The sequence below is a fragment of the Antechinus flavipes genome, chromosome 1 (assembly GCF_016432865.1).
Source record: "Antechinus flavipes isolate AdamAnt ecotype Samford, QLD, Australia chromosome 1, AdamAnt_v2, whole genome shotgun sequence".
NCBI classification, from domain to species: domain Eukaryota; kingdom Metazoa; phylum Chordata; class Mammalia; order Dasyuromorphia; family Dasyuridae; genus Antechinus; species Antechinus flavipes.
In genome coordinates, this window is record NC_067398.1 from 214,190,245 (window position 1) to 214,205,686 (window position 15,442).

At 35.6% G+C, this 15,442-nt stretch overlaps 1 protein-coding gene across 2 annotated transcripts in view; it reads right to left on the reverse strand.

Moving 5' to 3' along the window:
• ZCCHC7 (zinc finger CCHC-type containing 7) overlaps positions 1-2,530 on the reverse strand; it is a 270,988-nt gene extending 268,458 nt beyond the window's left edge. The window contains exon 1 of one of the 2 annotated variants that reach the window (XM_051996084.1): positions 1,675-2,530. The gene's annotated coding sequence lies outside the window, so the exon portion shown is untranslated. Of the gene's footprint in view, positions 1-1,670 lie in introns of both variants that reach the window. The other variant, XM_051996092.1, reaches the window with a different exon arrangement.
• Positions 2,531-15,442: the final 12,912 nt, after the last annotated feature.

Sequence of the window (15,442 nt, forward strand, 5' to 3'; positions counted from 1 at the left end):
AATAAATACATGATTATCACAGGATTCTAGGTTGTACAAATATTTTGAAATCAATAAGGCCTCAACTGCCTAAGGAAACTGATACAGAATATTGCTTAACAGCAAACACTTCAGGAATAATAAAAATGGAAAGCAAGTTCTCAAGTTTTCCAAAGCACAAATTTCTAGATCAGTGAAATCCAATCCAACTTATATAAATTTACACAGATTTTCAGTAGTAATCTCTAAGGTCACTTTCAGCTCTAAAATGTTATCTTATAATGTGCTCTCTGATTATTTTCCATCACAAGTCCAAAAAGCAAAATGTACATTTTGCTACATTTTCCCATGGAAACAAATTTTATACAACTATCTATTCATGTAAATCTTTATTTATTATATGGACCTTTCAAATTCAACCATGAAGCAAATGGTCTAAAGTTAAAGTAACTGCAAATTTATTGTTTAAAAAGATGACTATGCATAAATCCGTGGCTTCATTTCACCCTAAAATTTCTGATATATTAAACATGACAGCAAATCTCAAACCACAAAAAATATCTCTGATGTTACTATTCAGGCTTAAGTAATTCCTGACAGAGGTGAAAACCTCAAAATGCATGTTAAAAGTGACCATAAAAAGAGGAAAGACAAAAAAAGATCTTGAGGGTAATAAACAAATGGGACTAAACTAGTTTAATATCACCAAATCATGAAAATCATGACTGTTCCAAAGGCATACTCCTTCCTCAAAATGTATCCACCACTTCCCTTCATCTCTTCAGGATTACTCGGCAATCCCTTTTACAATTCCTATTTCCTACTCTTAATTCTTCAATCGCCCGTAACCACCCCCTCCCCGCCAAAAAACATATTATTTGATTAGGGTGTCATTCTGTTCCTTGACCTTCTTAATATATTAAAGTGTCCCCAAAACAGCAAGTGAATTTAACAGGAGAAAAATAGAGCACTTAAGGGTGGAAAAGGAAGATACCAAATAAAGATTCAGGATCTCTCAAACGTTTTTTGTTTTTTGAGTTTTTTAATTTCAGCAGTGGAAAAATATCCGTCTCTTGGAAATTTTCCATCACCACCGCCATACCTTAAAATGATTAACTGCACTTGATCTCTAGCACATTTCCACTTAAGTCAATTTCAACTCGAGGGATGCAACTGGTGTCTGGGAAAAACCCAGTCGGGCAAGGGATCCCAGTACAAAGGATAGGGGCTCTTAAATTCTGGAAATGACCACTGTCCCTAAAATCTTCCCGATAGCTGCCCCGGGACAGCTCTGGGCTGGGATCACTGCAGGAGCCCCCTTGTCCTGCAGCCGGAGTAGAAGGAGGCCCAGCTGGAAGCCTAGCGCAGGGGTTCGCAACCCAGGCCCCCCACCCCCCAACACAACATTCCGGGGGCGGGGTGGAGGGAGGTACCAGAGCCCACGCCCACGCCCCGCCCCGCTTCCCCCGGAGCTCCGTGAGAGAAACGGTCCCCGCGAGAAGGCTACGTGGAGGCCGCCGCCACCGCCGTGGGCCAGGCGCAGCCCGGGCCGTGGGGGAGGGGACGGCCGGGAGGCCGAGCTATGACTGACGGATAGTCGGGGACAGCGGAGGGGCGGGAGGGTGAGGAAAGAGCACGTGCACATCCCCGAGCCAGGACCCCTTCGGAGGCGGACCGGGCCCGTCACATACTCACTGCCGCAGCTGCGACCAGGAAGCACCAACCAGGAACCGAATCGCTTAGAGGAACGGGGAGGGCGGGGACAAACTCATGAGGGAGGAGCCTCGCGCACGTATTACGGCTTAGGAGACGTACTTCCGGGGAGGGGAGGGATAAAAGGACATTTTCCGCGCATGCGTAGTTATATGCATTTCCTCCCACCCCTTCTTTCGTCTTCCAGACTCGCGCCTCCTTTATCCCCATTCCCAACTCCCCCGGCTCTTTGGACCTTTTCCTTTTCGCTTCTTTGACTCCTAGTGTTTCTTCACCCCAGAGCCTAGTGGTCTCAAGAGACGCTGTCCATGAGACAGCCTCCGAGAGTCCTTGAGCCGGAGCGTAGGCAGCCGTCATTGTTGCGCGTGGCTATGGAGATTCGCGCTCTCTAGGAAGAGATAGAGGTTGGGACAAACGGGAGGAATGGGATAGTGACCGAGGCTTCTACTTCAGTTCCCATTATACCCCGAGGACAAGCCCTGGGTGGCCTCCCTCCCCCCACCCCAGAGATACTTGAAGGCTCCCTAACCTAGAGTAGTCCCAGACCTTTGTCCTAAAGGAGGAGAGGAATGCAGAGGGTGATCGGGATCACAGTGAAATCAGAAACATCACCTTTTCACGTCACTCTTATCATGGGCCAGTGGGCCAATTGAAGGAATTCTCTCAGTCTCACATGGGGAGGAGGTGCCTGGCTTTTGTTAGCAAGGAGGCTTTTGGCGATTTGGGTCCCTTTGAAATTCCTCTAAATGTAGAGAAATCCTACATAATATTTCTTAATATTGAAACTTATGGTTTAATAACAATTAAACCTTAAAATTATGATTAAACCATATTGCTAAACCCTAAAGTGCTAAATTGTGAACTCATTTCTCATATCGTTCACCTGCCAGAAACCAGACTGTGGTTTGAGATTATTCAATCGATCAATGAACACTTATTAAGCATCTACTATGTGCTAGGCACTTTCTTAAGCCCTAGAGAAACAAGCAAAAAAGAGTTCCAGCTCTCAAAGAACTTAAAATTTAAGGGGGGAGACAACAGGTAAACAAAAACATTCAAAACAAGTTATACGCAGGTATTGGACTTCATTAAAAGAAGGAATGCACTGGAATTAAGAGGGATTGGGAAGATTTGCAGTAAAAGAAGATTGTAGTTGGGATTTTAGGAAGGTCAGTAGGGCAACTAGATTGCAGGGCTTTGAATCAGGAAGACTCATCTTCACAAATTCAAAACCAGACTCAGACTCTTAACAAGCTATGTGATCCTGGACAAATCACTTAATGCCGTTTGCTTCAGTTACCTCATCTGTAAAAGGAGCTGGAGAAGAAAATGTCAAACGACTTTAATATCTTTGCCAAGAAAACCCCAAAATATGGTGACGAAGAGTGGGACACCTTGAACAACCGTAAAAGAGGTCAGTTGACAGAGCAGAGAAAAAATTCAAGATCACTTAAGTCTGTTTTTCAGGAAGAAATATATAGCAACTCCTTAAAGTCTGGGTTGTGATCCCATATGGGGATAACTGATATGTTCAGTTAACTGAATGTGGAAGTCACAAAATTACAATTTGTTATCAGTAAATATTTGATTCGTATACCTATTTCATATGCCTATATACCCAAAGTCACTTAAAAATTTCTCAGTGGAAAAGAGGTCAAGAATAGAAAAATTTTAAGAAGCCTGATATACTATTTTCCAAGAACTAATGCTATGAGCAGCAATTGCAAACAAAATAGTCTCTGCCCAGCTAGGAGTTGATAGTCTATTGGAAAACTGTTATGCAAGTAAGCATTTTTTAAAGTGCTTAGTACTACAATAAGCACTGAATATCCAAAAACAAAAGCCAAACAGTTTTAACTAAAGGAAAGCAATTACATAGGCATATACAAAAAAACTGATGTATGTTAAATATGTACATATATGTTGAAAATTAAAAATAAATACAAAGTACCTTCTGGGAGAAGGCACTTGTGATAGAATCAGAATAAGAATAGGCTTCCCACAGGAGGTGATATGAAATGAATTTTGAAGAAAGCTAGGGATTCTAAGAAGTAGAAATGAGAAAATTAATTTAGGGAAGAGTAAAAGGATTGCATTGCTAGAGTGTACTTGATATTTTGTTTGTTTGTTTTTACCAAATATAATTAATGTTTCTATAGTCTGCCTCCATTTCCTTTGATTTGTCAACATTTGATTTGTCAACAGAAGACCTTTGTCTTCTGTTAAAAAAGACTCCACACTTGGCCAAACAAAATGCTCATTCTTCCCTCTAATTTCTGCCTTCTTCTGGAATCTTCCCATCCTGCTGGCATTTTACTTTCTGACTTTACAAGTTTCCCTATCATTCAAACCCCAGATCATATTTCATCTTGCTTGAAGCAAATTTGACTTTACGTCAAATTTTTTCTAGAAATAATATTATCTCATTGTCTAAATTATCACATTTCTTAAAAAAAAAACCAAGTGAATTGGACTAATCTGTACTTCTAGTTCTAACATTCTTTAACTGACTGCAACTCACATACATAGGATCATAGACTTAAAAGGGATTTTAGATATCAGTCGTACAACTCCTTCATTTTGAAATTTGGGTCCAAAAGAGTCACATAACTTGTCCAAAGTCACACAGACACTTGTATCAGATCCTGAATTCAAATTTAGGTCCTCTGACTGTGGAGCCATTACTTCTACTGCAAATACCCTTACTCATAGATGTTCTTAAAAGCATTTTTTTCCTCTTTTGCTCCCAAGATATTTTGGGATTTACTAACTAGATTTCTTTCTTAAGGATCATGCTTTAAACCTAAACCAATCTAATTCTCATTGGCCACCAATAGATGCTAGGTCAAGTTCCATTTGGTTATTGTTTCGGTCCTCATTGACTCAGATTGAATTTAAATAGAAATCATTTTTGCTTTGGCTAGAAACTCTAAAGTCTTTTCCTCCCAGATTCATTCATTCATTTAGATTTTTTGGACTAGGTGAGAAAGGAGATCATTTGCCTCAATAGCTGCCTTGCCTTATCCAGTGAATGAGTGCAGCCTCAGTCAAATTGAAACCTGTTGAAGACCTTAGTTTAAAAAGGTCAAGGTCTCCCATTTTGTCCACGGTCATCTCCAGTCACTTGATCTATATCTTGCAATTGGACCCAGATGGCTCTGGACAGGAAAGTGAGGCAGGTGACCTTGCACAGTTTTCTCTCAAATCCAATTCACTTGTATGTCATCACATCACCTCCCTGATGTCATGGTCCTCTTTGAGAATGAAGGACACACAACAATATTTCCACTGCACTTCTTATACCAGTTCCATCATTCTTCTTATATCCAACTCTTCCAATACCTTGTTGGTACATCTTTTCCCTGAATCATTAATCTATTCCCTTTTCTAATCTGTCTCATGTATATAAGGCTTGTCTTCTCAAGATTATAAACTCAGGAAGGTCAGGGACTATAAAATTAACCCTATTCTACTTTGCAATTCATTAAAAATCCAAACAATTATATATACATATTAAGTACTCAATAAATAATTATTGCCTTAATAATTATAATTATTGATTCACCTGGAAAGTATTTTGCAATCAATATTTTTCATAAATCTAAGCATTTGGCACCTTTCTTGCTGCTTAATCTGGAATGCTTATACTATAACAGTATTTGAATGCAGTATAAGTGAATGTATGTTTATAGCATCACTTTTTGTGGTAGCAAAGAACTGGAAGCAAAGTAAATATCCTATTGGGGAATGGCTAGCTGAATTGTGGCAAATGAGTATAATGAAATATTACTATATTGTAAGAAACAATGAATATGATAAATACAGAGAAGCACAGGAAAAAAGACTTAAATGAACTAGTTCAGAATGAAGAACAACCAAGAAATCAGTAACCACAGTGACTACAACCATGTGAATGTAAAAAACAACCACAACAAAGAACAAACATAACTCCATATAAAGGACAGGAGAAGACCCTTTACTCCTTTGCAAAATATGGGATCCATGAGTATGGAACATTGTATATATGGTCAATTTTAAAAGAAAAAAAAAACTTTGTACTGGTTTTTTTCCTCTTATATTTTTCTTAATTTTTTGTTTTGTTTTATGGGATGGTTATCAAAGAGGGAGAGGGGTAATGATATGGGAAAACATGCAATATACAAACAAAAAAACTTTTTAAGGAAAACAAGGGAGGCAGTGTGGTAAAGTGGATAGAAAAGTGATTTTGAAGACAGGAATATCTTGGTTCATTATCACACCTCTACCATATATTGTCTATGTGACCTAGGCAAGTCATCTACCTCTCAGTGCTCTAGTCACTTTAGACCATAAGTTTCAGAGAAGGTGCCCACTTGTATGCATAAAAGTAGTTTCCTCACTAGAATCTATAGTACCAATGAGATCACTCGTCCAATTCTTGTCTCTAAAAATCTGGTACAATGCCTGAATAGATTATGCTCTATTAAATGTATTGAACCTTCAGACATGATAGCTGAAAGGTACTTTTACCAGTCACTTAGGGCAATCCTTTCATTTTACAGATGAGGGAAGTGAGACACTAAAATGTGGTGATTTACCAAAAATTGTACAGCTTGTTAGGTACAAAAATACATTAGAATTCAGACCTTGTGACTTTTTTATTCTAATACTCTTTTAATTTTGTTTTAAAAAGTTGTTGGTTTAAGAAGAAGATGAAAATATAGCTGAGCAAATTATCCAGTTGTCCTCTCTTAATTTATAGTGGGATGGCAAAGTTTATTTAGTAAATTCTTAAAAGTTTTTGAGGGGAAGGTTAAGAACCAGTTAATAATTCAAAGAAGAAGAAAGAAGAAGAAGAAGAAAAAGAAGAAGAGGAAGAGGAGTAAAAGAGGAGAAGGAGGAGGAGACAGATTTGTTAGTACATAGATCAATGACAGAAAAATAAGAGGTCAACCAATCTAAAATCAGTAATTTTACTTCTGTTACTTTTAAGTGTTATCTTGAGTTTCAAGTGGAGACTTGAAGAAACTTTAGAAACACCTCTTCTCATATCATCAGATATAGTGAATGCTTCCTACAAAGATTAGAAGCAGAGCTTCAATGTGAAAAGAGGTGAAATGAGACAATTTTCAGATGAAGAAATGGAAACTATTTCTAGCCATATGAAAAGATACTCCAAGTCATTATTAATGAGAGAAATGCAAATTAAGACAACTCTAAGATACCACTACACACCTCTCAGATTGGTTAGGATGACAGGAAAAGATAATGGTGAATGTTGGAGAGGATGTAGGAAAACTGGGACACTGATACATTGTTGGTGGAATTGTGAAAACATCCAGCCATTCTGGAGAACAATTTGGAGCTATGCTCAAAAAGTTATCAAGCTGTGCATACCCTTTGATCTAGCAGTGTTATTACTGGGCTTATATCCCAAAGATATTAAAGAAGGGAAAGGGACCCACATGTGCAAAAATGTTTGTGGCAGCCCTCTTTGTAGTAGCTAGAAACTGGAAATTGAATGAATGAATAAATTGTGGTATATGAATGTTATGGAATATTATTGTTCTATAAGAAATGACCAGCAGGATGATTTCAGAAAGGCCAGGAGAGACTTACATGAACTGATGCTGAGTGAAATGAGCAGGACCAGGAGATCATTATACACTTCAACAACAATACTATATGATGATCAATTGTGATGTATGTGCCTCTCTTCAACAGTGAGATGAACCAAATCAGTTCCATTTGTTCAATAATGAAAACCAACTACACCCAGCGAAAGAACTCTGGCAAATGAGTGTGTACCACAACATAGTATTTCCACTCCCTCTGTTTTTGTCCACTTGCATTTTTTATTTCATTCTCAGGTTAATTTTACCTTATTTCTAAGTCTGATTTTTCTTGTGTAGCAAAATAACTATGCACACATATATATAGTATTTAACTTAAACTTTAACATATTTAACATGTCTTGGTCTACCTGCCATCTAGGGGAGGAGGGGAAAATTTGGAACAGAAGGTTTTGCAAGGGTCAGTGCTGAAAAATTACCCATACATATATCTTGTAAATAAAAAGCTATAATTAAAGAAAGAAAAGAAAAGAAAAAAGAAAAGAAGTGAAATAATATGAAGAGAGAATCTTGTCTTGAGTCATGAAGATAAGGAATGGAAAGATGCCCTGAAGAAGAGGAAAGAAAGAACCATTGAATTCTTGGAACTAAAACCAAATATGAGTCTCTCTCTGAACAGTAAGGAGATGCTTGTTATCTAAGTTATGGTAAAGTAGATTCACATGCTCTGTCAGGTGAGAAATTATCCAGTATGAATAATAGGAAAAAGAGAAGAATAGTATTACATTCTCTGTTAGAATATCAAGGATGATCAGGTTGATATCAGGTAATTAAAAAAATTTTTTTTTCTTTGTATCTCTAACATAGTATCTAGAATATAATGGATGCTTAATAAATGGCTTTCAATTGATTGGTGACTCCCTGCTAAGAGATAATGAGGCAAGCTATTTATCCACCTGCTACAGCATGAGAAAGATCTTCTCCAGGAATATGTACAAGCCATGACACGGATCCTCTTAAGACTAGTCAGAAGAGATGACTATTTTCTACTTATGATGATTACACGGGTTCAGATCATATTGCCAAGAAGAACCTAAAAAGCATTGCCAACAACTATCAGGGATAAGAAATTTAAGATCCCCACCACATCAGTTGTGCATTCATGGCTACTGCCCATTAAAGGGAAGCAATGTAATCTTATGGAAAACACCATGGAGTCAGAGAATTTGGGTTCAAGTTGTATCTTTGCACTTAATATTGTCCTTCCTTGAACTTAAACTACTTATATACTTTGACATTTGTTTCCCTCATTTGTGAGGACTATAATTATAAGATCTTTTCTATCTCTAAATCTGTGAATTTAAGAAGTTAGGGTAATTAGAAATCATCAAAGGATTCGGGAGAGACTATCAGATTTTAGAGCTGAAGAGCTTTTTAAAGAAGATAATGTCTGAGTTTTTAGCATTCATTTTTACAAGATTTTGATTTCCAACTTTTTCCCTACCTTCCTTTCCTCCCTTCCCCTCTTCCTAAAATCATAAGCAATTTGATATAGGTTATATATATATGCAATAATGTAACACATTTCCATATTAGTCATGGTTATGAATGAAAAATAGAACGAAAGGAAAAAACCAAAAAATAAAGTGAAAATTTTAAAAAAAGATGATGTCAGAAATTGGGCTTTACACAGACATTTTGTGTCCCAAAGAAATCATAAAAGAGGGAAGAGAACCCACATGTACAAAAATGTTTGTAGCAGTTCTTTTATGTAGTGCCAAAGAATTGGAAAATGAGTGGGTACCCACCAATTGGGGAATGGCTGAATAAATAATAGTATATGAAATTAATGGAATGTTGTTCTATTAAAAAATGAAGAACAGGCTGATTTTAGAAAGGCTTGAAAAGATTCACATGAACTGATGCTGAGTGAAGCTATCAGAACTAAGAAAACATTGTATACGGTAACAGTATAATTGTGTGGTGATCAGCAATTCAGTGATACAAGCCAATTTCAATAAACTTTGAATGGAAAATGGCATCTGCATCCAGAAAGAGAACTATGGAGATTGAATGCAGATTGAAGCATACTATTTTCATCTTTTTTTTTTTCTCATGGTTTTTCTTTTTTGTTCTGATTTTTCTCTCTCCACATGATTCACATGGAAATATGTAAAAAATGAATGTACTTGTATGATCTAAAATTTTTTAATTTAATTTTTAAAAAGCCCCAAAAGTGAAATTTCCAAATAAAGCAGTTTTTTCTAAGAAAGAAAGAAAGAAAGAAAGAAAGAAAGAAAGAAAGAAAGAAAGAAAGAAAGAAAGAAAGAGAGAGAGAGAGAGGAAGGAAGGAAGGAAGGAAGGGGAAGGGAAGGAAGGGGAAGGGAAAGGAAGGAAGGAAGGAAGGAAAGGGAAGGGAAGGGAAAGGAAGAAAGGAAGGAAAGGGAAGGGAAGGAAGGAAGGAAGGAAGGAAGGAAGGAAGGAAGGAAGGGGAAGGGAAGGGAAGGGAAGAGAAAGGAAGGAAGGAAGGAAGGAAGGAAGGAAGGAAGGAAGGAAGGGGAAGGGAAGGGAAAGGAAGAAAGGAATGGAAGGGAAGGAAGGAAGGAAGGAAGGAAGGAAGGAAGGAAGGAAGGAAGGAAGAAAGGAAGGGGAAGGGAAGGAAAGGGAAGAGAAAGGAAGGAAGGAAGGAGGAAGGAAGGAAGGAAGGAAGGGGAAGGGAAGAGAAGGAAAGGGAAGGGAAAGGAAGGAAGGAAGGAAGGAAGGAAGAAAGGAAGGAAGGAAGGAAAGGGAAGGGAAGGAAGGAAGAAAGGAAGGAAAGGGAAGGGAAGGAAGGAAGGAAGGGAAGGAAGGAAGAAAGGAAGGAAGGAAAGAAGAAAGGGAAGGGAAAGAAGGAAGGAAGGAAGGAAGGAAGGAAAGAAGGAAGGAAGGAAGAAAGGAAGGAAGAAAGGGAAGGGAAGGAAGGAAGGAAGGGAAGGAAGAAAGGAAGGAAGGAAGGGAAGGAAGAAAGGAAGGAAGGAAAGAAAAGAAGGAAGGGAAGGAAGGAAGGAAGGAAAGAAAAGAGGGCAGGAGATAGGGAGGGAGGGAGAGAGGGAAAAGAAAATAGTATTTGTATTTCTATAAAATAATATTAAAAAATGTCCTATGGGCCTAACAAGGGCTGGTAATGAACTAATCATTTAAAGAGTTAAAAGAATTGATGAAGTTTATTTTAGAGAAGAAAGGACTCAGTGATACCTGAAAATTCTTCAGATATATTGGCGGGGTGGGGTGGTGAACAATAATATATTAAATGCCTATTATATATTATGTTTCAGTCACTGTGCTAAGTGCTTTACAAATATTATCTCATTTGATCTTCACTACAATCCTGAAAGGTGAGTGCTATTATTATATTCATTTTACAATTGAGGAACTAGAGGAAAACAGAGGTCAAGAAATTTTCCCAATGTCACAGCTAGTATCTGAGGTTAGATTTAATCTGTGGTCTTTGTGATGCTAGACCCAGTTCTCTCTCTAATGAGAGTCTGTCTAATTTGTTCTGTTCAATTCTTTGGGATTTTTAACTTTGGATCTGTGAACTTTAAAAGTATGTATGTTTTAAAAACTATATTTTAATACAATTGATTTCTTTTGTGGTCCTCTGAATTTTATTATATCCATTCAAAAATAATATTCTGAGAAGAGCATGATAAGCTTCACTGGACTTTTTTTTTATTAAAGCTTTTTATATTTAAAACATATGCATAGATAATTTTCAATATTCACCTTTGCAAAATCTTGTGTTCCAAAAATTTTTCCCTTCCCTTCCTTTTACTATCTCCCCTAGACATATCAGTAATCCAATAAGTTAAACATGTGCAATTCTAAACATATTTCCACATTTATTACATTGCACAAGAAAAATTAGATCAAAAAGAAAAAAAAATGAGAAAAACAAAATGCAAACAAATAACAGTGAAAAAGGTGAAAATACTATGTTGTGATCCACACTCAGTCCCCATTGTTTTCTGGGTGCAGATGGCTCTCTTCAACACGAAACCATTGAAACTGGCCTGAATCATCTCATTGTTGAAAAGAGTCATGTTCATCAGAATTGGTCATCATATAATCTTCTTGTTGCCATGTATAATGTTCTCCTGGTTCTACTCACTTCACTCAGCATCAATTCATATAAGTCTTTCCAGGCCTCTCTAAAATCATCCTCCTGATTGTTAGAACAATAATATTCCATACCATTCATATACCATAACTTATTCAGCCATTCTCCAACTGATAAGCATCCATTTGGTTTCCACTTTAATGGACTTTTAAAAGGGTTCCTCACCAAAAAAGGTTAAGATTACTTTCAGGTAAATTGAATGAAATATTCTTTTTCAGGTTTGTGTTAAGATTAGCCATTCAAAGTCCTGTTACTCTGAAATTCTTTGTTTCTATGAATCTCCTAATGGTGCAGAAAGAGAAACAATAATGAATAGTCCTTACAAGAGGTGGTAAAGAAATTCCCAATGGACAGGCCCTAAATCAGAGTCGAAATACTAGGGAACAAATAGGGTAAAAGGTAGCAAGGAAGAAGTACAAAACTTATCTCGACTGCAATTCCATTCCACTTGCTTGCTAGCATAGTTCTTTTGAATTAGAATGCACCTGACTGTGCCTCTCAATGCTTCCAAATGAATTATCACTTCTATCTTTGGCAGGTAAATAGAGGATACTAATATTGCTTTTCTTTGAAAAAATCCTTATTATTTTAAACTTGAAAAATTAATGCACTTGAACATTTTCTTATTTAAAGAAGAATAGAAAAAGAGGATTACATTTGTTATGAATCTCCACTATTTATAGTGAGGACTTTTGATGTTTAATTTTGTATTTCAAATTTAAATTTAATATAGTAATTTTATTTTATTTAAATTAATTTTAATTTTAAAATCAATTAAAATTTATTTTATTTCATTTAAAAAATTGTTCATTCTCTTTTCTTTTTTTACTTAAAAAATAATACCATCAATCAATCCTTTCCACCTCCGAAAAGCCCTTCTTTATAACAAGTAAGTATAGTCACACAAAACAAAACAAATCCACATACTAGTAGTGTTTAAAGATGTATGTGTATTTCTGTACTTTCTGTTATTACCTCTCTGTCAAAATTAGTCTTCTATAGGCACATAGATCATTGCTTACTTTTAAGTGTTGTCTTTCTCCATTAGAAAGTAAACTTCTTGTTGGCAAGGGCTATCTTTTTGTTTTTTTCCCAAGCCCTTATTTAGTCTTATATTTGTGTTTCCTTACTTACCAAAGTGCTTGGCAGTGTAAGCACTTAATAAATGCTTGTTGACTGATTGTACTTATCATAGTTCTTTTTTTTTTAATAGCTTTTTATTTACATTTTTGTAAATTTTACAGCATAGACAATTGCCAAAGCTTTTGTTCCAATTTTTCTCCTCCGTCCCCCCCACCCCCTCCCCTAGATGGCAGGTTGACCAATACATGTTAAATATGTTAAAGGATAAATTAAATGCAAAATAAATATACATGTCCAAACAGTTATTTTGCTGTACAAAAAGAATCAGATTCTGAAATAGTGTACAATTAACCTGTGAAGGAAATAAAAAAATGCAGGCAGACAAAAACATAGGGATTGGGAATTCTACTTACCATAGTTCTTAATAGTTACTTTCATTTACAGAGTCATATTTATTGTATAAATTGTGATTTATAAATAGTGATTCATATCACTAAAGCTTATTTTTCAAAGAGTATTTTCTTTTGAACATACATTTTTCCAATTACACAGGTTTTATTCAGGTAGATTTTTACATAATGTTAAAATAGCAAGCAATACTAACAAAAAAACAATAATAGAAAACTATTCTTAACTAATAAGCTGCAATTTCAGTTCAAGCTCACAAGTCTGAGATAGCAATCAAGGTGATTCTCAGGAATTCTCAATGACACTGGTACCCATCTGGATTTTTTGAAAAGTTTAACATCCTTTTTTATTATTCATGATTTACAGTTCTCAAAATTACAAGGTGATGGAAAGATCACACGATTTTCATCCAAGCTATAAATCATTCTTCAAATTGCTGGCATGCCTATAATGTTATCTACTTTTTATTGGAAGCTGACCTTCATGAAAAGATGAAAAGTTAAAAAAAATTAAGAGAAAGAGTTGTTTTCCAAATTGTGATCTTCCTAAATAAATTTTTAGTAATAAAGAGCTATTATTCCAAGAACCATTTTCTTGCCTTTTGGGTGTAATTTATGTATTATGAGTAAATATTTTCCTATAGTTAAAATTATTGTTTTTCAATGCTTTAGTCTAAGTAGCACTAAAAACATTATTATAATTTTAATTTTTAAGCAGTGGAGAAATGGATAATTGACAAATAAACAATTCTTTTTATGTGAAAGATATACATTTATAACAATATAGTGAAATATGTTTATGGGGGCTATTTTCATCTAATCTGTTTATATCCTATTATTTTCAGCCTACAAAAGAAAGCAACAAGACATACATCAAGTTAAATAGCAAGCTTGATGAATGGAAGCATTTAAAGACAAAAAAGGATTCAGAGGTAAGGGAGCCAAAAACCTAGTGGAATACAAAGGAATGTGTGTTGTTCAATATATAGTATAATAATAACACTAAACAGGAAAGGTGATATTTGTACCATTTGAAATGAAAACTAAATTTCCAAGAATTAGCCAAGGCTACTTGAAACAATAGACATATTTCCCTATTCACTATGGGAATGATGTATAATTTCTGAAATTAAATGTTGCTGATCCCATCCTGGAAGAACCTGGAAATGTCAATATTTTGTACTCTTCTAAAGCTAGCTATCATTCCCTCTCTTATAAGCTCTCAGACTCAAGGTTTAAAACAAAAACTGTATTATTTATGAATTGAACTACAGAAAAGACTTCCATCAGAACCCAAGGGTCCCTCCATGAGATTCTTACTTGCAGAATTTTGTAATGTTAATCCTTTCTGATTTATTGTGGGACTCCATGGGGAGGGGGAGGTTTGCTTCTTCTTGTAGATATTTACTCATTTAGCATTTTCATGGCAGAATTTGAGCATTTTGTTTGGTTGGTTTTTGTGTTTTGTTTTCTCTGAAAAAAAGGCTAATAAAAATTCTCCTGCCTATGGAGTAAGCTAAAAGGAGAATAAAGGACAGGAAATTTGTTGCTTTCTGTTTATTTTCCTTTGTAATTCTGATATGGCTTTTGAATCAAGTATGATTACTTATAAAATACAATAGATAAATTTTGTTTTTCCTTTTTTTTTTTTAAACCTCTTACTTCAATTCAACTATAGAGGCTGATTTTTTCCTATTGAAGAACATGGAAAAAGAGTCAAGTTCTCATCTAACTTAAATAATGTTGATCAACCTTTGTGTTTGGGTTTTAATGATCTATTATTTGATCCATTGCTAAACACTCTTGACATGGAGTTTTGTTTTTCAAATTTACTTTGCATTTATTTTTTTGTTTCGTTTATGTTTTTGGACTATAGATTTTTAAAAAAAACTAGTACCCCTTTTTAAAAAATGAGAAAGATTTTGGTAAATCTTTGCAATTGGAAAAGGTTTCAAATATGCATTTGATAGCAGGCTGTGTATCTATTGTCTGAGAATCAACAAGCAAGAGTGCTAAACTAAAATATGAGGAATATGAAATATTCAGAAAAAATAGAAGATATATGGATTTATGAAAAGTGAAAAACATAGGCAATAACTAACATGTAAATAGGAGAGCAAAAACGCATAAAAGTTAACATTGTTAAATTATAAAGATCAGGCTTGTCTTCAAACAACATATGGGAAATATACCTTGTTCATTTCTTTGCTATAATGGACAACTCAGGATGTAGACATTGCCTATGGTGTCTGACTCAATTGGTGTGAACTGCTTTTTTCCTCCTACTTCTTTTTTATTCTTAATCATAAGGAATATCTCCCTTGGTAGAGAAATGGAGCAGAACATAGTCATAAGTAAAGGTCATTTAAACAAAATATGTCAAAAATACATGGAGTCATAAATTCATAGAAGTCTTGAGCTAGATGAAATGTTAGAGATGATCTAATGTTCCATTCAGTCAGTCAGTCAATAAGCAGGAGATCAGTCTACATAAACAGCACATATTCTTTCTCATATAGCTCTCCGGGAAGGGGAACTCTCCAACATCT